Below are 24,445 nucleotides of genomic sequence, written 5' to 3' on the forward strand. Positions count from 1 at the left end.
TATCCAACTGGAACAGGTTTATGATTATGAAAAAGAGGCAATATGCTTGGGATATTAGTACATAAATCATTGTCAGACACCAACCCTGTGTTTCAAAGCAGCAAACACTTTTAAAGTATTGATGTAGGTCCAACCAAGAGGGCATGCAGAATTGTCTCTTTTGTCCTAACTAGATTTCTTCTAAAGATATAGCCTTTTTTTAAGTATCAAGGAATTCACATTCTTATTAATAGATTAATTTAAAAGACTTTGATTTAAAAAAGACTACCAAAGAACTTCAATGCATATATGCATAACCAATGGACACCTACAATAGTGTGGGGAAGGCAGGAACCGGGTAGGATTGGGGAGAAGGGAGTCAATGTGGGGAAAAGGGGGGACATTTATAATACATTCAACAATAAAGATAAGTTAAAAAAAAAAAAAGACTGTCAAAACTGAAGTTCTTTTCTGAATATCTATTCTTTTTAAGATTTTAGAGTTAAAAATGTAAATTGTTCTTTTGAAACGAGAGTAATCAACCAAAAGAACAACTAAAGCATTTTTCTAAAACAGCAGAAACAAAGACAATCACTCTGATTCATGTTAAAAATTTAGAAAAGTAGTGAAGATTTATTGTTAAGATTGCTCAAGTTCTAACATGTCAATTATGCTGAGACATTCAAATAATGTGTATTCTTTAAACATCATTCAAAAAGTCTTTGTTAAAGTGTTCACATTTAGCTTATTGTTTCGTCCCTCGACTTCGCGAAGCAGGTCTGCTGGGTAATACTGTAAAAAAATAAATGATCTAAATGAGATCGTTGAGCAGAACTTTTAGGTCACAACTGTTTACCTCATTGTGAAAATAATTCTACATTTTCTCCATGTGTATGGGCAAAAGAGGAAAACATTTTTAAATAGAGCATCTAATTAAATTAATTTTTTTTTAAATCACTGAAATTTAATTAAAGATGTGAGATCTGGTTTTGCTATGATTGTTTGTGTCTTGTCTTTGAACAAGTTGTAAATCTTTGGATATCAGCTTTTCCTAAAATAAAATAAATGGGGGAAAAGTAAAACTATTGATAAACGTAAGTTTAAATAAGGAATTAATGTTCTATTTATTTCCCAATGTCCTATTTTCTGAGACAACTCCTTTAATTTTCTTATAAAAATATAAATGAAATTAAGTTAATATCCTGTAACAATTATTTTTCTTTAAAGAAGTAGTCATTAGTCTCTATAATGAAGGTAAAACACAGTCATTATTCTATATAATGAAAGTAAAAACATTTTAGTGGAATGCAAGTTTACAAAATAAACCCACATTAAAAAAAGTGATAGAAAGAGTAGAAAGGGAAAAAAAAGAAATATGAATTGGAAACATTTCTTGACCAGACATAATCAATAGTACAACAGAGTGGTTGTCAGATGATAGAAATAGTAGTAAGTTTGAATTATGAAACCATAGCTTCCTAGCTGTATGACCTCAGTTAGATAAATTGTCCATCCCTTTAAACCTCAGTTTTCTAATCTATACAATGGAGATGAAAATAGAAACCAACTCTGATGTGGCTTTAAAGGTAGGATAAAAATAAATGCATTCAAGTTGCTTAGCACCATGCCCAGTAAGTGCTCAGTAGCCGAACTGGATCTGAAGACTACATAGACTTTATTCATGCTACAGACCACAGGAATACTTGAAAAAATAACTCAGGTTACTAGTCTGACAGTAAACACTCAGGAATAAAAATGGCAGTTTTATAATATTTCATTGCTTGTGTAGACCAGACAAGCAGGTAGCAGCATGTCTAGAAACACTAAAAAGCAAAACAATCATGAGAGAATGGGAGATAGCAAGTTTTTCCATCTGTGAGAATTCTCTCCTGTGTGGGTGGTACATTGGTTATTTATGTCTGTGTGGGGAACAGAGAGAAAACTGAGAAAGTTGTAACTTAATCTGGAATTATGACATAGTCATATTTGTATACGTTTCATATAATTTGTCATTAAAGAGATATTTTATTCTTTAACTTTCCATCACTCTTATTTTCCTCCACTTTTTCAACTATAAGAAAAAGTATCTAATTGGGGTTTCCATTGAATAGCCATTATTTGCTCTGGCCAAAGGCCACCTCCCATTCACAATCTTCTGTAGGAAATCTCATGAGGTGTCTTAGGTGGTGGATCTTGAACTGGACCTGAAAATTACTAAAATGGACAATCTGAGAAAGGGTAGTAAAGGCAAATTCAATATGGCTCCAACAAAATCTTTAACAAAGGCTTTAACTTGCAGAAATCAGCATTTCCTGAATCTTTGCTTTCTTTCAGATTTAACTAACTACTCAGCCTCATCTTGTTTACCCTCCCATGCCATGTTTTTCCCAAATCCCCAAAATACGATTATTTTATAATCATTGATTTCTAAGTGTGTGCTCCCTTGTGTTATTAGCTGAAGATTTTACAGTAACAGTCTCGGGTGTATCATATCACCTTTAAATAATTATCCCCAAACTGTGTGGGATCTTTACCCTTTTGTTATATTTTTAATAAAGATAATGCCTGTTCTTTTAGTCAAATATTGCCTTTTGTAAGAAACCCAAATGCCCTAGAGTGGACTTATTTTTGTCATTAAAGTAATAAAACAAAATATCTAAAGATAATTTTAATTCAAATATAATGAACTTTTAGCAGTAACCCTAAATTTGACATGCTAAACCTGTTAATGAGTTTTTTGTTGTTAAAGTAAGTTTTTCTTAGTCCTAGCAAAATCAGTTAGAATGACAGGCAACTGTTCAAACCTCTAAATGTTAAGACCCTTGAAAATGAGCCCTACGTGTTGTTCATTTGATTACTCCTTCGTGCCGTGACTATAGCAAATATTTAATATGTGTTTGTTGAATGAGTCTTGCCCCAAACCAAACAAAAACAACCTAAATCATGGAGGGAAAGGTACATTTTTTATATTGCATTGTCTGAAATTATTTTCTATACTGACAATTTTTTAAAATGTTGCTTTTTCTCTTTATTTTGTCTAGCCTCTTATTTCCACACATTTCTTCTTCATAACTGCTGTTTTTCTGGGGATAGGTTGGAGAGGGGGAATTCATATTACCAAATTGAATCTTTTAATATTATTTCATCAGTAGTAGTATAAGAGTAGTATGAAACAAATATACTCATTGTGGATTAAATGACCTAATCAGCTTTGAGTAAGACAACAGCAACAAAAATTCATGATATATGTGTAAAAGTATTTGGTTGCTGCTCTCCGGAAAGGCACTCAAATTACTGTATGAACTTGAGTAACGAACAAACAGAATCTGACAGTTTTGTTTCTATCTTTTGTAAATTGCAAAAAGTGCAACAAATATATGCCATTGTAGTCTTTAAAATGTTTAAATGGAAGAGTTTGGAAGATTAAGCCATTTCCTATTGCAAAAAGTCTATGAAGAAACATTAAAACACTAATAAATTTGTGAAGTCATGATAACACTTCTAGGCTGTTACACTTAAAAAAAGCAACTCTCCCACTGACTGTCTTGTCAGTAACTTTAATATATGTTTATGGTGGTTTGTGAATGTGACCTGGATGCTAGGGGAAAAAAAGAAAGGAAGAAAATCTAGTTAATGCATCCTTAAGAATCAGAAATTAAGTGGAAAAAGAGATCTGAGAGAGAAGATTTCAGCATTATTAAGCTTAGTATCTGCCTGTCAACTTTGGTGGGTTTTGATACATAATACTATAGGAGTAATAGACTTTGAACAACAACAACAAAAAGACTGAATATGGCCTTTGGAAGAGGCTCTTCTGAGTATGAAGATTGTTTACAAGCAACAAAGTTACTCATCATCAAGGTAATTTCTAAATCCAGATGCTAGACTAGAGGAAAATGTTGAATGTCACTGAACTCTGAGAAATCTCAGTGATTAAATCTAAAAGGACAACATGAAGATAAAGCTACAGAAATTCAAATTTACATTGATCCCCAGCGTGTATGAGAAGGAGAGTGAAAAAGTAAGTCCTGCATAAGTTTAGGCCACTAGCAGCTTAGAAAATACATTTTTTGAGGACATAGGAAAAAACTTTCCTTGTCTACAGGGCCAGGAACAAGAGGGTTACTTGTTAGTGTAGCATAATCCATAAAAGAATTGACTACTAGGATACTTTCAACTCCTCGAGTTTCAGGGGGCGTTCTCAGATCCCACAGCAGTACCTGCCAAGTACGTATTGACTGTTCAAGTCCCAAATCAAGATACAACACTGATAAACCTTAAAAACATTGTGCTGAAAGAAGCCAGTCACAAAAGGATACATTGTATGATTTCATTTATATAAAATATTAAAAATAGACAAATCTAGTGATTGCTTAAGTCTGTGGGGGATTGGGTGTGAGGGCCAATGAAGAATGGCTACCAGCGGATATAGGGTTTCTTTATGGGGTAATAAAAATATTCTGAAATTAGATAGTGATACAACACTGTGCATACTAAAGAACACCAAATTGTACACTCTAAATGGGTAAATAGTGTGAAATAGATCTCAATAAAGCTGTTATAAAAAATGAAAACTAAAAAAAAAAAGGATGCTCACAATCTTAGAAGAGATCTGAGAGTTGTCACTCCTTTTGGACTACTAGCTGCTAAAATGATCCCTGTGACCAGAAAAACAACATACATGAACTGAAGAGGTTTAGGTATTGCAACTCGACCCAGGAGACCATGAGTAGAATCTGTTTCTAAAGAGCCACATAGACCTCCAAATGCAATTCAGGAGTTTCTGAAACGAGGTAGTGGGGGCAGAGTATGCTGTAGAGGCATATACAAGTGTCAGTCAAATATAGAAATCATTATTTTTCCTTCTTATTAGCCTTTCATTGGCTGAAGTAGAGACTATTCTACATCTTAGTAAAGAGAGAGAACTCCAACATTGCTTTATTAGAGCTTCATAAAAACTCAGTTATTTAAAATTTTTCTTTAATTCCCATTTTATGGATGAAGGAACTAAGAATATAGAGACAATATGATCCGAACAATCCAGAACCAGTAAAGGAGCCAAGATTGGAGTATACCCCATTTAGTTCTAAGCCCTGTGTCTTCTTCACACATCATACTGCCTGACTGTCTCAGCATTTCGTCAGTTTATCATGTTCCGAGTTCTATTTTGTTTTGGGGGGGGAATCCTCTGGAAATGACTGCAGAAAAAAAGGAGTAACATTCTACTTTTTTGAAGTGTCAGTTTAGTTTAACAGAATGGACATAACTTGTAGATAATGGCTCTAATTAGATTAATGTTTTATTCTGTGTTGACCTCATACATTAAAAGTGAGAAAAAAATATTTCAAGTGGGCTACACTTCTGTGGGGAGCAAAATTTTACACGGTCATTTTGAAAAACTATTTGTCAATATTGACTTAAAGTGATCAGATGTACATTCTGTGGCCAAGCAATTTTTTTTTCTTTATTGATTTTAGAGAGAAAGGAAAAGAGAGGGAGAGACATAGAAACATCAATGAGAATAAGCATCGATTGGCCACCTCCTGCATGCCCCCCACTGGGGATTGGCCCACAACCTGGGCATGTTCCCTGACCAGGAATTGAACTGGAGACCTCTTGGTACATGGGTCAACACTCAACCACACTCAACTGAGCCACACCGGCTGGGCATGGCCAAGCAATTTTACTCCTAGTCATCGACTCATCACACACACACACACCAAATGACATGAACAAGAATGTTGATAGCAGCCTATTCTTTACAGCCAGAACCCTTGAAAATGATCCAAATAAAATAGATACATGTCTTCTATTCAATAGGAATAATATAGAGTAGCACCCCAAAAATCTGTAATTATACTCAGCAACACGAAGACATCTTGATAAACATACCATTGAGAGAAAGAAGAAAAAGCCATACAGAAAAGAATCCATATAGTATGATTCTATGTCTAAAATGTTCAAAACCAAGCAAAACTAATCGAATTTCTCAAAAGTCAGAATAATGGTTACCTTGGAGCAGGCAAGGGAGGAAATCTTACCTTGAGAAGGAAGGAGAGTGGCTTCTCAGGTGCCAGAGAGGCTGTTTCTCACTATGGGTGCTGGTTCATGGATGTGTGAACTCAATAAAAATTGACCTAACTATACTGCCATGATTGTGTATTTTTATGTATGTATAAGTGAGCATTTTCAAATATATATATTGTGAGTTCCTTCAGAAGAGTTATCCTGAATTTCTAGCTTTTTGCCAACAAATTGTCCTATATAAAATATGCATGTGACATTTTATTTTTCTTACATTGTGGAGCAGCCCCTGGGAGAAATCCTCCACTATAAGGGATTATGTATTTGTTTATTACAAACTTCCACCTATTTACAATACCATAGCATGGTACTGTACACAAATGACAAATTGTTCCAGGGCACATACCTCAGGAGTCCTGATGTCACCTGAGAGGTGATTCTGACACCAACATGATATTGTGATAATACTCCAGGAGTGTCATGATCAGGTTGCACTGAGGAGATGATGTTTGACAAGAAAGACCCAGCAGTTGGGAACACTTGGGCCAGAGTTTTCTTGGCAAGAAGAGAAAATGCTGAGCCCTCGGGGTGAGAAAAATGTGGACTTTATGAAAACTAGAACAAGGCCCGTTTGCTGGCCCCAATGGAGACACAGGGAAGTGACAAAGATAATAGGACAAGCAGGCAAGCGTTGGGTAACACAGGTCACTGTAGGTAAGAAAAACAGATTTTATTGAAACTCTGAAGCCATTGGAAGGTTAAAACAGGTCAGTAACATAATCTAATTGGCATTTTTAAAAGTTCACTCTGTCTGCTGCATAGAAAAATCGATTGTATGGGGGAAATTGGAAGCAGAAAACCTATTACAGAATTCCAAAGTCACTGCTGGAGTTCTGACAGAGGTGATAGCTTGGAGAACAGGACACACTGAAGGACTATATGTAGGGGTGAGAAACACAGAAGAATCAAAAGTCTGGGGGTTTGAACAGGCCAAAGGATGGTAGCTTCATTTACTACGAAAACTTGAAAAGGCCAAAATCAGTTGAAAGGATAAGTATACAACATTTAATCCAAAGCAGTAAAATGTTTAATTAACATCATATTTGTTATTATTATCACTACCGAACTGCCTGTGTTGATAGGCTGCAGAATTCTTAAGACATGATCTGGGCACTTGACTACGGCAGCCATAAAAAGTCTCATGCAAGGTTCTTCATCAGTATTTATATGTAAAAGGAATCCAGAAATGCGCTTCCCTTTTACAGGTAATGAGACTAAACATTAGAGAGATAAATAATTGTCCTTGAGGCCAACTTTGTTCTGTGAAAATTAATGAAGAGAATTCCCACTACGATTGGAATCGGAATGTCCCGTAGAGGGAGCCCAGACAGGAAGATGTCACCAGTTAAACCTACAGTTAATTCAGTGACAGACTCCAACAGGAGATGCACACTGCACTCCCTACACTACTTTCCAACTCCAGCAAGAGGAAGATTTTTCTTCTTGCCCAGCAACAAGCCCAGCCAATGGAAATATTTCAGCTCAGCTAATGAAAGTCATTGTCACCTGAACTCTTACTTTCTGCCAATGAAATTTCATTTTTCCCTGCTGAGAGTTTGTCTTGTCCTCTCTTCCATAAAAGCCTTTCATCTTGCATAACCAAGGGGAGAATCTCTATGGGGAGAACCTACTAAGTGAGATGTTGCCCGATTCATGAACCATTTCATAAAACCTAGTTAATCTCCAAATTTACTCAATTAAATTTTGTTTTTAACAATTCTCACAACCAGAGTGTCCTGAAGTCTACTCTAGAAATATGAAATCTACTTTAAATCGCCATATAGTAGATATATTATTTATAACTAAAATTGGCAGTAGTCACTTGCGCTGTCTCAGGAAAATAGTACAGCTCATTTGAGTTGGAAGTACATGTCTATGCTGCAAATGCCAAAACTGCTTTCGTATCTCATGTGCTGCTAAATGGGGAAACTGAATTAGATCATTTATCTGTTGTCAAGCAGAGCACATTAATGAATCTCTTTTATAGCAAGGTTGAATCAGGAGTACAGACCTAAACTTCTTTGTATGTTAGAATAAATTGAGTTTTTGAGAAATGTAAGACCTTCTTAAAGGCTTATGAATATGGGGATGCAGACAAAGAACAAGGGATTAGAAAGTAGAGAAAGTGTTGAGTAGTTCAGCTATTTCATACACTCTCCACTACACCCACCAAGGACCAGCTCTTCAATAGAAAAATCCACACAGAAATATTTTGCATGGTGGTAGTGGTAGTGCGTAAAAACATCATAAAATTTAGGTTCCTGTTCTTTATCTGTTTAGAAAGCAAAAGAAACAAAGGAAATGAAGCAGCAGATACTTAAACTTAGGAGATAAATAATGCATTGTACTAATTTGAAACATACACGTGTATATACACATACATATGTGTATATTTAATTAATTTAAATTAAACAACAATGGTAGCAATTTTTATTACTTAGGTCAACAAAGATATTTTCAGGAAGGAGAATTTTATCATTGGCATCATTTAGAGTTGTTGGCATATGGTGATCAAAACATATAATTTTGAGAAGGTTTTCTTTTTTTTTTAAATTATCTGAAGACAATGCCTGTATCAAAGGTAGACTATACCTACTCTTACTCCCTGGGTATGCCACTGTAAGAAAATAAACAAAGATGGGTCACATATACATATATATATAAATCCTATGTATTGCGTGTATACCTCACATATATGCATATATTTTTCTCAAGGGACAAGAAGACCTCAGCTGAAATTTGTTACAGTCAGAATGTAATAAATATAAAAGGCTAACATTTATCAAAAGATCATTCATTTCTAAGAGCTTCAAAAATACAAGCCTGCTGCCCAGCTGGTGTGGCTCAGCGGACTGAGCATTGTCCCATGGATTGAGAGATCCCAGCTCAATTCAGGTCAGGGCACATGCCCAGGTTGTGGGCTTGATCTCCAGTAGGGAGCGTGCAGAACGCAGCTCATTGATGTTTCTCCCTCACATTGATGTTTCTATCTCTCCCTCCTTTCCCCTCTCTCTAAAAAAATCAATAAAACATATAAAATATTACAAGCCTGAAATATAAACATCTTTCTTGAAAGAGTAAACTTTACAGTTTATATGGAATAGTTCGGCTTTCAAAATATAATTGACACTACACATTATTCAAAAGTATAAGCTTAAATTTTTGCAATATCAGACTCCATATGAAGATAATCACTTCCCATGTTTATATAAAATGAATATAGTAAAATTTTTCATTCTACATTATGAAAATACATATCAAAAAGTCAGAAGATACTCTCTATTAAAAAACTTTCAAGTTTCCATAATTCTGCAAATGTCATATTTTTTTAATAAGGAATAATGATACTCAGGATAAACATATTAAACTGCAAACCGTTCTTTATGAAATCATGTAAAAGACACATATACAAAAATAAATGTCATAAGTTAAAATAGGGAGTTTGCTTAAATTTTAGCTTTAAAGTGACTCTTTATGCCAGCCACCCAGTCAATATAGATCACACCACCAGTAAATCTTCCGGAAGGGTCTTTCCATGTAAATTTCCTCCATGAGGCCATCCACTCTTATTCTGTGTTGTTCTTTACATTCTATTCATAACTTTTGAAATGTGTAAAACAAAAACCTAGAAATCTGGATTGAAACAATACATGAGAAGAACACACTGGAAGTCATTGAGCTCTCTTTAGGCCATTGTACCAACCAGGCTCATGTATTAAAAACTGGGAGACAGAAAATCAATAAAATACATTAAGTTTGACTCGGTTCCACTAGTTTCAAAAAATAAATAAAAATTAGAACAAAACCTCTTATTCCATTCAAAGGACATGGTCACCTACATGGTCTCAATCCTCTAGGAACACAGCCTGTCTTAAAGGATTTGTCGATAAGACCAAATAAATAAGAGGGCTAAGGTTTAAGATCCACACGGTTTTACTACAACTGTAAATAGTATTGATTTTCATCAAACAGCTGAGAAATATTTTATTTAAACCCTATTTGGCCCATGATAAAGAAGTGTCAGACTTAATTCAAATCGTTAACTTACTGCATTAAGGATTAAGTACTCTTTAAAACCCCAGTTCTAGTTAGTTTCTTTGCACTCAGCATCAACCAAAGTTATCCTGTAAAAAGCAGTGACTTTGCAGAGAAGCTTTTAAGGGAGCAACTCTGCCCAGGGCTAATCCCTTATGTCCTGAGACACTATCTCAAAGATGCATTTGGTATTATAGCTTGCAAAAGTTGCTTCTTCTTGTGGCCCCACCTGCTGTTTTAGACTCTGGTTGGTCTTTTAATCCTAGGTGGTGATCTATTGCTCTGATGTAAAAGAAACATTTTGTTTCTGTACAATTTGGTTCAGACTCTTCAGTTTGCTGACATTCTGAAACCATCCTTCTTTGATGGCTTTTGTTTCCTATTAGCCTATTTAGAGTAAACAAAATTCTTCCTACCACCATGTCCCAGTAAAGCAGGAGGACCCCTGCCTCTCTGAAACTTCCAGCTACAACTAGACTAGTAGGCTAGATGCATCTGCAATTTATTGCATGAATCCTATCAGATAGATTTTGCTTCATGACCTTGCAGGGATTGTGTGTCCTTGAACATAATATTTCATGTCAATAAATCTCAGATTACTCATTGGTTAAATAGAGGAGGAAAGTGAATAGACATATTCACCTACTGTTCTAAATGTGAGAAATAATATAAGTCATTATAATCTCTAGTAAATCATCCAGAAAGAAAACAATGATTGGTTATTCACAGTTTCATTCATCCACACATTTGAATATAAATTCTATACATACAAAAGACTTACTTTTCTTTTCTGGGGATCCAGTAGCAAAAACAGTCTCAAGCACATATGTTTATATTCAGGAAATACAAGATATATTAAAATAAATAAAATAAAGGTAACCTTCCGCCCTCAAAGATTGTATTACTCTATAAGCAATCCAGTAGTGTTATAGTGAAAAATACTATGGGGTAGGGTTGGGGGTGGGGCTCAGGAAACCAGAGCTCTCTCTTCCACTTTGAAATCTACTTATGATTTTTGGCTTCATTTAACCTCTAGGTACCTCAGTTTGGTCATCTGTGAATGGAACAATGTGCACTGCATGAGAATAATATATTGAGTTCAGCTATCTATGACAGAAAACCCAAGTAAATAATAGAAGTATAAACAAGATGAGTATGCATTTTTCTTCAAATAACAAAAATTCCATGGTTACAATTTAGGATAGAATTACCATCAGAAACCCAGTTTCTTTTTGTCCCCTGCTCAGTTGTCCTTAAAATGTTCATTTCATTTTATTGTGACTGATGGCTGTTGACGCTTCAGTATCGCAACCATATTCCAGGCAGAAAGATGGGAAGAATAAAAGGTTAACGGGCCATTTTGGCTGAGATGATTTCCTTTTAAGGACTTGAGTACATGCTATATTTTTTTATAAATCGCAGTGGCCTGAACTGTATCCCATAATTACAAAAGATGCTAGGAAATGCAGTATTTTAAGGAGGTCACCTGCATATACAACAAAATCAGAGCTCTGTTAGTAAAAAATAAAAAAGGTAGGTAAGAAAAATATTAAATAATAAACTAGCTGCTTCACTCACAAGTACAATCTGTTTATGTAAACAGCAAACATTTTTTGCATGTGAATTTTGGGGCAGGTATTTTGCAATAGTTGATTTGGAAAAAAATAAAATAAAATAAAGGAGTGTCCAGAGATTAATGAAATGCTTCTTATAAACTAAATGTTTGTATCCCAAAAATTCATATATGGAAACCTAATTCCTCATGTGATTATATTAGGAGATGGAGCCCTCGAGGTGCAATAGGCAATGAGAACAGGGTTCTTGTGAGTGGAATTAATGCTCATATAAAAGAGACCCCAGGGGTCTCCCTCACGCCTTTCAACAGATGAGAACACCAAGCTGTCTAGGAATGAGACAGGGGGCCCTCACCACTGAGCACCAGATTTGCCAGAGCCTTGATGTTGGACCTCCCACCCTCCAGAAAATTAAAAAATGTCACTTGTTTAAGCCACCCAACTTAAGATATTTTGTGAGGGCAACCCATACTGACTAAGACGGTGATATTCTCAGTGGCTTAAAAGAGATAACAGAATACCATTTATAAAAATTTTTCCATCTGCAAGTCTATTTTAAAAGCCTAATAAAACTTGATGCAGAAGTCCCTTGGCTAGCCTATATTCAAGGGATGCAGACACTAACTCTACCTCTTGGTTGGAGGACCATGGCAGGAATTGCTACAATCAACTTCCAACACAATTTCATGTTTCAGAAAGTCCTCAACATTACCTTGGTAGGCTGAGTGGCTATCTGACTGCTAGGCTTACTTTCCTTAGCGTAGTCAAAATTCTCTAAAGTAGGCACCCAGTGCACTCACTAAGAGATAGTACCCTGAGACTACTCATTTTAAACTATCCACTTACATTTTTGAGGTGAGGTTGCCCCCATGGAAAGTATAAATTTCTTTATCATAACTATTTTGTACCATTTGAGTCAGTTCTGTACATTTCAAACTGGGTATCTTGGATATGACAGTTCTTATTTTCTGAGTTTCTTCATATTTAAAATTGAAATAATACTATCTGCTTTATTAATCAAATAACTTTACATCTCAGATGGAATAATGGCTGTTAGAGTTCATCTGTCATTACTGTTACGCTTTCCTTTGGCTCACCTTGCCCTGTTCTACCAGCACTGTCTTCTCCCACCCAAGATTCTTTGCTCAGTCGTAATTTCACAAAAACTCATCATCATCTTATGACATGATATTCTTTTATAACTAAAATGAAAGCAAAAAGGATTACATAAATTAACTTCCTTCTAAAATTGCTATCCTACTTATTACTCCCAAATCTCACTACACTAACCAATATAAACTTCAACACATATTTGAATAATTGAATAACTATTTCTACATTTCTATAATTTATTTTGCTTTTGTTTGATATATGTAGCCTTGTTGAAGTAATTTATTTACAGGAAATTAACAGTTAGTTGTAATGAAGGGAACAGGACATGGATAATCTAAAAGAGTGATAAGGGCAGTTGTTTGGGGGATACATTTATTCACAGGATTTGCTTTTATAACTATATATTTTCTTGCAAGTATTAACTTTATCTGCACATCTTGAGAAGGGAAGTGGAAGCAATTGAGGAGAATTCTGATTACAGAGAGATGATGATCTGGATAGAAACAAACTCCATCACAAAGAAGCCACGCATTTAAAGGCCACACATGATCATTAAAAACTGATCACATAACACATTTGCATTTGTTTATTCCATTTCTCCACCATCTTATAAAATCTTTGAGTAGAGGGGAGGAGTTACAAACAACTTGTATAAAAATACTAAACTCAAACATTACAAACCAAAACCTGTCTGGATATGATCAATAATTCTTTGTGGCAAAAATATAGTTACCTAACTCTGAGGTTGACCCAAAAGCTAATAAATTGATATGATTTTATTGTCTTTTATCCCTTCTCTCCTGATATAAATATTTGGGGTATGGTGTGTGTGTGCGTGCGTGTGTGTGTGTGTGGAGAGAGAGGGGGGTGAACAATAAAATAATGAGAGAAAATGATATTCTGACTTTTCTTTTATGCCAAAATTCATAGTAGCATAAAGAATGGTTTCATGGAAGAAAAACAAGATAAAAATTTAAAACTTATGTTTCATAAATATAAAGTGATTTTAGAGTTTACCTCAATAAATATAATGGGACACGTAATGCTTTTATTTAATTTGGAATGCAATATACATGTGCTGTCTCTTAGCTAGGTTCTTTTATAAACAATTAATGATTTAATTTGCATTTTTATCAAGAATAACAAAAAGCCCTGGCCGGTTTGGCTTAGCAGTTAGAGCGTCGGCCTGTGATCCAGAGAGACCCGGGTTCGGTTCCCACTAAGGGCACATACCTCGGTTGCAGTTTGTCCCCAGCCCTGGTTGGTCGTGCGGGTGGCAGCCACTCGATGTGTCCCTTTCATGTGGATGTGTCTCTCTCTCTTCCTCTCTCTCCCTCCCACTCTGTCTGAACAAAAAATGGAAAAATGTCCTCGGATGAGGATAAAAAAAATACTTAGAAAAAATAAAGAATAAAAAAAAAAATATTGCACAGGTGTCTTTTCTCCAGACACTGAGTCATTATTTATTATTTAATATTTTACAGACCAAATTGCCTTTTTATCTAGGTACTACAATTGAGTAAATACATTTAATTCATAATCTCATTTTTTTCTTTATTGATTTTAGAGAAAGAGGAAGAGAGAGAGATGGAAACATAGATGAGAGAGAACATCGTTGGCTGCCTCCTGCATGCCCCCCAGTGGGGATTTGGCCCACAATCTGGGCATGTGCTCTGACTAGGAATCGAACCAGTGACCTCTTGGTGCGTGGGTTGACACTCAACCACTGAGCCACACCGGCCGAGCTCATTTTTTTTTTTTTTTTATGCTCACCCGAGGATATTTTTCCATTTTTTGTACAGATAGAGTGGGAGGGAGAGAGAGGAAGGGGGAGAGAGAGAGAAACATCAACATGAAGGGACACATCGAGTGGCTGCCACCTGCACGACCAACCAGGGCCGGGGACAAACTGCAACCGAAGTACGTGCCCTTAGCGCGAACCGAACCCGGGTCTCTCCGGACTGCAGGCCGACGCTCTAACCGCTGAGCCAAACTGGCCAGGGCTCATTTTTTAATCTATACATATAAAGATCATTAGCTTTTCTTATAATGCCATGTTTTCTTCAAATTCTTTAGCATAGAGACAACAGTTTCACTTTCTTTTCTTTGAAAATAAAGTTAATAATTTAGAAACCAAAAGAAAACCAAGGTGTTCTATATAACTTTTTAGTGAAGTCATTGTATTTTTACTATGTATTGTGTTGTGTTTCCAATCACTTTTTACACAGACTTCATTTTCCCACTGCATGTCTCCTTATAAGAGCTATGTAACTAAACATATTTTGAAAATTCTATAAAATCCTTAATAAAGCTTAAGCTAAAATAACAAAATTATTAAAATGAAAGAAATGGATATAATATATAAACTGAAGAGACTATAATCATTATCTACAATTATACTTTTTAAATTATACTTTTTCAGGAAATAAGTATAAAATACAAAAATGAAAATTGATTATGAATATTAGGGAAACTGTATAAAAGTTTAAACTCTATAATATTGTTCTGATCTAGGTAAAATAACTCTCTTGTGTAGAATAATTTATTGGCTTCTTTAAAACAATATGAAAGCAAAGTGTCAGGAAAAACCCTATAGCTGTCTTTTTATCTATCTATCTATCTATCTATCATCTATCTATCTACCTATCTAACTATCTATCATTTATCTATCTCTATCATTTCTATCACTATATCTCTAGTGTGCATGTGTTTAAAGAGAACATTGAAAAATTTACCAACACTTTACTAGAGTTGTGATGTCTCCCCAATATAAGATTCACTCTTTATACCATTGTTCTTTTCAGTAATGGTAGGAGGAGTCTCCAGGCTCCACTTCCTCCTGCCAAGAAACCTACACCTGAGTAGAGTTAGGAGACCAAGAATCAAAGCTTCAGTAGCCTGGAGTTAAAGCATCAGAGAGCTGGATCTGGAGATGATGCTGAGAAATTTAGAGGCAGAGAGCCAATGTAAAGCAACAAAGAATTGGAGCAGACAAGTTGGTGGGCTGACCAGACCCTAGATTTCCTTAGTCCTGTGACTACTGGAAGAGTAGTAAGGTAAGGAAATTTTCTTGAGACCTCTCCTCTGAGTCGGAAGGGTGCTAAAGTGGCCGTAGGTCGGGGTTGGCCACTGCCAGAATTAGAAACAAACCATAACTACAGGAAAGTTTGCCCAATATACCTGCAGAATTAAAATTTGAAAAGTAATTTGCTATGCAGAAATGTTTTTAGTTTGATGTAATCCCATTTATTAATTTTGTCCTTCGTTTCTCTTGCCCTAAGACTGGGTGATATATTGGTAAAAATTCTGCTACGTGTGTTGTCTGAGATTTTGCTACCTGCAGTTTCTTCTATTTTTTTTTATGGATTTTTATGGCTTCACAACTTATATTTAAGTCTTTTATTCATTTTGAGTTTATCCTTGTGTATGATGTAAGTTGGTGGTCTAGTTTCATTTTTTGCATGCACCTGTCCAATTTTCCCAAAACAATTAAAGAGACTGTCTTTACTCCATTGTATGCTCTTGCCTCCTTTGTCAAATATTAATTGAGCGTGATGTCTTGAGTTGATTTCTGGGTTCTCTGGTCTGTTCCATTGATCCATATGCCTGTTCTTGTGCCAGTACCAGGCTGTTTTTATAATAGTGGCTTTGTAGTATAACCAGATATTCGTTATTGTGATCCCTCTAACTTTGTTCTTTTTTTTTTTTCAAGATTTCTGTGGCTATTCAGGGTCTTCTTAAATTCCATACAAATTTTTGGAGTATTTGTTCTTGGTCTGTGAAATATGCTGTTGATATTTTAATAGGGATTGCATTGAATATGTAGATTGGTTTGGGTAGTATGGTTATTTTAATGAGCATGGTATATGCTTCCATGTTTTTATATATTCCTTGACCTGGAAAATTTTATGTTCAGTGAAATAAGCCAGTCAGAGAAAGACAAGTATCACATACATGATCTCACTTATTTGTGGACTATAATGAACAAAATAAGCTAATGAACAAAATAGATCCAGAGACAGGTATCTGTAATACTTTCAACAATAAAGATAGATTTTTTAAAGTGAATTGAATTTCTAGAAATTAAAGATATAGTTGTTGAAATAAAAACAAACTCAATGAACAGGTTAAATGACAGATTACATGTATTTAAAAGAGGATTGGTGAACTTAAAAAATACATATGTAAAAAATTACTTTGTAGGCAATAAGGAAAGACAAGTAGATGAAAAACAAGAAAGATTAAGAGACACTAGAATAGGACAAACATTTCTAACTTATATCTACTTGCAGTTCCAAAAGTAAAGACTAGATATAATGCTAAAAAAAAATTTAATGTGATATTAGGATTAAATTTTCCCATGTAAACATATAGATCCACAGTCAATTTATTCCAATCAAGACTAAACAAAAAGAAATCTATACCAAGACACACCATAGTAAAACTGAATAAGAGAAAAGGCCAGGTTACCTGTTAAAAGGACCATGGAATTTTTAACAACAGCAACAGGAGTCAGAAGACATAAAAAATTATCTTTAAAAGATTAAGAGACTCTCCCTGCTCCTCCTTTTCCCCCAGAACTCAAGTACTGAGGTTGCTGAACTCAGGTCTGGTCTGACCCCACCAGTCTAACACCTGGTGCTGTTCCAGCCGCCAGCAGGGTATTGTGCTGGATGCTGCTGGTGAGTATTGAAAGAAACGGGGAACACTACAGGAAAAAGATGACAGACAACGTTTCTAACCTCAGGAAGGTGGCACTAGACAGAGCATACATTCCAGGTGGCTATTTCTGTGATTATCTAGAGAACAGCTAGGCACCACTGACCACCAGGAGCCTCTGCTTCTTGCTCACACATGCACTTTCCAGACCGTTGCCCCCAACTGAGCCAAAGGAACAAACACTTCTCCCTTAGGAACTATGAACCTATCCCAGAACTAGCCCCACTTCACACTCTCACACCCCTTTATCTATAGCTTACGTAAATTGTTTAGAAATAACTTACATCTTTCTTCCCCTACTTGATGTGTAAAAAAGCCCATCAACTCCAGGAAAAAAAAATAGATTAAGAGATTATAACTATCAACAGGAATTAAATCTTCAAATATAATGCATTTTCCTATACTCTTATGATACTCATATAATTCCAAATTACTCAACATAAGCACAATATATAGAATTGTATATATGTGTGATAAAACTAGTATGTATACTGTGGTAGGTAGATATATATTGATATAGTACAGTATATAGCACATAGTGGTATAGTAAATAATATAGTATTGTATTGCATACTATTTTTAGAATAGTGGTTATCCAAAAATGAGGGGAGTTAGGAGGGTGGTTTAGGGGAGGAGCACATTCACCACATATTACAATGTTGAATTTATTTACATGTGTCTTGGTTCATTAGTTTATAGTGCATCATAATAAAAAAGCAAACAAGCTTAGACAAAGATAATAGTGCTTTAACCAAGAACTCTGATAAAATAAAATCTCAAACAAAAATGATCTGGATCCCATAAGTAGTTGAACATAAGAAATAGGTAATGACATAAAAATAATCACTTAGTACTATTATTTAACTGCTAATAATCCTTAAAATGTCACAAAAGAAAAATAGCTGTTGAGTTTATGGATGTACTGTGTGACTAGTCCTTCTCATCAACATCGATTGCATTTCTTCCCTCAGGGTTGAGTTGAGATGGAAAGCACAGCTACAGAATGATTTCCTGGTATCATGGACTTGGAATCTCTTTTCTATTACACACAGAAAAACACTTATCACCAAAATAGATACTAATCTGCTTCTAATGGTTCTACACAGGCTCAGAAAGAAATAGGGCAAAGTTGAAATTCTGCATTAAGTATAGGAGGCATCATATGTAGAAAATAGCTTAAGGGCAATATCAAATATAAATTACCTGGAGGTAAATGGTTTAGGATGACTATGTTCATGAAAGTTCTCTGATTTTGTAAATTATTGAATGGTATTATTTTAGGTAGTGATGCATTTTCAATTACTATCTCCATTTAGTTCTACATCACTTAATATTTTCCCTACATCACCTTATGTCACCTTGGCCCTGTGTAGCAATATAGAGAAGAAAGACATTGATTTGAATCAGTCTTGTCAGGATTTGCTGATCCCATCATTGGAATAAGGCTGAAGTTAAATTCAGCCGGGCTTAAAGAATATATTTTTGAACAAAATTTATATTGACTAAACACACATTTCCAATATGTTTTTTTCATTATAACAACCCTGTTCTTTTAAAGCTATTTTTGTACTCCTTGTTTTTACTATTAATTTGATGGGTTTTTTTAAATATAAAATACTTTAAAAATGTGAGTGTCATCATTGTTCAGAGACCATGCTAATCTCTTCTGTATCATTCTAATTTTAGGAAATGTGTTGCCAAACTGAGCACTACTATTAACTTTTAATAAATATTGTCAAGGTTCTATATTAAACTTTTATATTATTTATCCATATCTGTAATGAAGGTTTTTCATATGTGAGAATATAAGTAGCAAATGTTCCTATTAGCAAGTCGTATTAGAAAATCTTTAGTGAGATTTAATAGAAGTAAATATGTTGCTGGAGAACTTAAACTATTGATTATTTCAGAAAACAGTACTGCTTTATATTTTAAAAACTTGAAATAAAGTAGGTACATATATAATAATCTTAAATGATAGCAGCTGACAAAAAATGAAGCTGTAATTAAGTTCAGGTCAGCGAAAAGAGAACACTTTTCATAACATAGCTTCCAGATTTCTTTTCTTATATCATTAAAGATTTTAGAGCAAAAGCCTATCAATAAATAAAGTAATCAGTACTTACACCATAAAAAATACTTTAATAGCTATATAGAAATATAATATTTAGACTAATAAAATATACAAACACAAACAAATATAATAAGGCACATTATTCAGTAAATAAGGCAGGAATATATTTAGCTTCCAGATTCATTTATGTCACAAATGTCAGGATTTTCTTCTTTTTAAGGCTGAATAATATTTCATTGTATGTATATGTCACAGTTTTCTTATTAATTCATTTGCCAATGTATATTTAGATTGCTTTCCATGTCTTGGTTATATGCTTCAATATATAATGGGGAGGGAGATATCTCTTCGAGATTCTGATATCAATTCTGATATCAATAACATAAAGAAATGGCATACTGTAGTTCCATTTTTAATTTTTTGAGGAACCTCCATATAGTTTTCTATAGTGGCTGCCTCAATTTATATTTCCATGAAAAATATGCAAGGGTTCCCTTTTCTCCACATCCTCACCAAAACTTGTGTTTTTGTTTTTATAATAGCCATCCTTATAGGCATGAGGTGGTATCTCATTGTAACTTTGATTTGCATTTCCTTGAAGATTAATGATGTTGAACACCTATTGATCATTTGTATGTCTTCTTAGAAAAAGTTTGATTCAGTTCCTTTGCTCATCTACTAATTAAATTATTTGTTTTCTTGCTATTGAATTGTAGGAGTTTCCTATATATTTTGGATATTAACCCTTTATCAGATATATAGCTTGTAAATATGTTCTATTCTGTAGGTTATCTTTTAATTTGGTTGCTTATTTACTTTGTTGTTTAGAAGTTAAATATTTTAGTGTTCTGTGTTTCTTTAATTTTTAACCACTTTATTGAGGCATAATTGACATACTAAAAGCTGTACATATTTAATGTAAACAACTTGATAAGTTTGGAGATAAGTATACACCTTTGAAACCATCAAGGCTTCTTATTTTTGAGAAATGTATAAGGCTTTATTTTATGAGAAATCTAAAATAGTCAAACTCATAGAGGTTGCCAGGGTCTGGGAGAAACCAGGAATAGGGAGGTATTAGTCAAAGGATACACAGTTTCGGTCATACTATATAAAAAAGTCCTAGAGATCTACTGTGCACCACAGAGCCCGTAGCTATTAATATTGAATTGTATACTTAAAAATTTGGCCCTAGCTGGTTTGGCTCAGAGGTTGGAGCGTCTGCCTGCGGACCAGAGAGTCCGGTGTTCAGTTCCCGCTAGGGGCAAGTACCAAAAAAAAAAAATTTTGTTAAGAGGGTAGATGTTATGTTTGGTTTTATGATAAAATAATAATAATAATAAAGAGAGTTGGAGGAAACTTTGGATGTGATAGATATGTTTATAGCATAGATTGTGGTGATGGTTTCCCAGATATATATTTATCTCCAAATTCATCAAGTTTATACATTAATTATGTATAGTTATTTATCCATCAATCATACCTCAATAAGTTTTTTTTTTAAAAGAGTGTATTTTCCTAAAATAAACCTTATCTTTTTTCTCTTTGTTTTATATATGCATCCCCAAATCTCAAATATTATTGATTAAATTATGAACATTTGTATACTATTATAAATTATTTGGAGGAAACCTGAAATAAGATGCAATATCTTTGAATATGCAACAAGAGTTTGCAACACAGATATTTAAGGTAAATGTCTTACTGTCATGAACATAGGCATAAGAAATAAAACTGAGTTTGAAACTTGGCTCAAATGCTTCCAAGCTGATGATTTTGGCCAAGTTTTCTCATCAGAATATGTAGCTGGTAACTACCCTAGAGGTAGGTTTTTAACATGAAATGACAAATGCACATACTGATTTGGGAAAAGATCTGTCATGTAATAAACACTCAGTAAATGGTCATTATGTCACTAACTTATTTTGAAGGAGAACATGAAAAGAGAAATAGAAAATAAATGCTAGTCCAAACGCTGATCACCTAAATATTCAGTGAGCTTAATACAATTCAGGATTTAGTCTGAGAAAACTTAATTAATAAAGTCATCCATTTCCTTCCTCACATAACTTGATTTTGGAATAAATCTGATATTTATTTGGAGATGGCCTCTATTTTTTTTTTTTGTCAGTGCTTGCTTTAGGCTCATGACGTAAAACAGCAAAACATATATGATACTAGGGAATATGGGATGTGAGAGGGCTAATTTGGTGGACCGAATAGAATTCCTGTGGATGTCATGATTTTTAGAAACTGACAGAAAGCTATATAATACCATATTTTCATGTTCACCCTAAAGTAGCAAGAACCACCTAACTCTTAGCTCCAAGGTTTTCTGATTGGCTGGGTTATTACTCTGGGAAGCTTTATAGCTGAACTTTAAAATAAATCCACATGATTTGGGGCTTTAAATTCAATTTCCGGAATATTAATCTAAGAGAACAACAGACATTTATTCTGCCAAGCTGCACAATTCTTCTGTGAATGACTGAAAATCTTATATTGCCTTCTGTCACCGTAAGTTGCATGAAAGGCAGTAACTCCTTAATGGATATTTGTTCACCTGTCTTATTTATTCCAATAAAAAAGCTGAAATAAATATACACTTGCATTGCTCTTAGATTTATTCACAGAGGAATTATCTGTTAGGAAGTCAGTTATATCCCTGAGACACGCATCTCTTCTCTGTGTGTAGTAAGCCACCAGATGGTAGCTCTCCACAGCTCTCGTGGGCTGTGAATTGGCATTAATTGAAACATCAACACTCACTTCAAGGCTCCTATAGAGAAACCATGTCCCCAGATCTCCAAATCCTCTAAACCATACATTTAGAGTGTACTGCATTTAATGTTACTGTTTTTGTTTTGCAAAAGTGGATAACATTTTTACAGAAAATGTTACATATGTGATAGAAAAAGAAATCCTTGAAATTCTGTCATTTATATTTCACTTAAGTTTATTCTGATTCTAAATGGCTGCAAATAGCTTTTTTTTTCAAGATGGTATAAAATATTGCTATGATAAATTTCACTCTAAGAAGGATATTATTTTGAATTGCTTTGATTTCTCTGAAGATATACATAGATTTTTTTTAATGATGGAAAATAAAAATAAATTACTACTTGATCATCTCCTGTATCATTTTCGTGGCCATGAGCTAGAATAACAAAAACACACTTAAACAGATAATACCTACTCAAATAAGTAATGCCCCATCTCACTATTTTTTTCAGAAAACATTTTTTACTGGTTAGTCCCTAAATGTTGTCAAAATACTATAATAAAATCTTGATTTAATTTAGCACATATTGATTGGAATCTCATATGTGCTATACATTGTACCGGGCATGATGAAAAAACAAAGACGGCTATGCAATAATTTCTAAAACCTTGAGGGAGAATTCAGCATAAATGTAGAGACAAAAAGAATGACTTCAGAAAAACTGTGGTGTTTTAATAGAGACACAAAAATAACCATTCTTGGGAGAGATCAGGAAAAACATTGAAATGTAATGAGAAAGAAACTGGATTAGAATAGATGGAGATGGTGTAAGGACATTTCAGACAGCGAGAACAAAGTTATCAAAGAATAAAAAATGAAAGTAGTTAGTGGGAAAAGTTCCAGAAAAGAGGTTCAGTAAAGTGAGTAAACTGAGATGTAGACTCTACTCTGGAAGTTCATTGGTGACTTTACACAAAGACAGTTTTTATTGACGTGAAATTTTAAAAATATTATTCGAAATTAAGGTAGGATAATAGTTTTTATCCTAAGACAAATGACTCATCTTGTATCTCAAAGCAAGCTTATTTTTACATTGCATAGCATTTCCTCAGTATATGAAGGTGAGGTTAAAAGTCAGATTACAAGGGAATTAAGGACTAAATGGTAACCAAATAGATCAGTTTAAGAAGCGTTGATGGGGAGGCAGCGGGGAAGATGACGGCGGCTGTTCCACAGCGAGCAGCTACCCAAGAAGGACATTATCAAGTTTCTACAGGACCATGGTTCAGATTCGTTTCTTGCAGAACATAAGTTATTAGGAAACATTAAAAATGTGGCCAAGACAGCTAACAAAGACCATTTGGTTATAGTCTATAACCATCTTTTTGAAAGTAAGCATTTCAAGGGTACTGAAAGTATAAGTAAAGTGTCCAAGCAGGTGAAAAATGTAAACTTAATGAAGATAACCCCAAAGAAACCAAGTCTGAAGAGACTCTGGATGAAGGTCCACCAAAATATACAAAATCTATTCTTAAAAAAGGGGATAAAACCAACTTCCCCAAAAGGGGAGATGTTGTTCACTGCTGGTATACAGGAACACTACAGGATGGAACTGTTTTTGATACTAATATTCAAACGAGTTCAAAGAAGATGAAAAGTGCCAAGCCTTTAAGTTTTATGGTTCGAATAGGTAGTTTTCAGAGGATGGAATGAAGCTCTGACTATGAGCAAAGGAGAAAAGGCTCAACTGGAGATTGAACCAGAATGGGCTTATGGAAAGAAAGAACAGACTGATCCCAAAACTCCACCAAATGCAAAACTCATTTTTGAAGTGGAATTTGTGGATATTGATTGAAATAGCAATACTTCAGATCTCAAGACATCAGCATGGCCTTGAAGAAAGTTATGTAACTACTTACCACTGGTTACTATTGAAATGAAACAGTCAACTGGAAAATTCATGGAGTTATGTTAGAATTTGTTTACTTTCTCCCCAAACTTTTAAGAAATGTAATCCATTATAAATCCCTGAAGTTTAAAATATTTTACTACAGCTGTGTAAAATGCTGGTGAAGGAGAACTCATTTTCCTCTTACCTCATGTTATAAACTAAAAGGCTCAATAAAAAAGTAACCAGCGTCAAAA

The 24,445-nt window shown here is 34.4% G+C and overlaps 1 non-coding gene and 1 pseudogene across 1 annotated transcript; one reads left to right on the forward strand and one right to left on the reverse strand.

The window, feature by feature from the left end:
• Window positions 1–24,155, forward strand: part of LOC118619259 — a 67,171-nt pseudogene extending 43,016 nt beyond the window's left edge.
• On the reverse strand, window positions 19,108–19,214 carry LOC118619421. Its single transcript, XR_004957199.1, has one exon. It is a non-coding gene; the product is annotated as a U6 spliceosomal RNA (small nuclear RNA).
• Window positions 24,156–24,445: the final 290 nt, after the last annotated feature.

This window comes from Molossus molossus, unplaced genomic scaffold (assembly GCF_014108415.1).
Source record: "Molossus molossus isolate mMolMol1 unplaced genomic scaffold, mMolMol1.p scaffold_m16_p_6, whole genome shotgun sequence".
Lineage (NCBI taxonomy): Eukaryota > Metazoa > Chordata > Mammalia > Chiroptera > Molossidae > Molossus > Molossus molossus.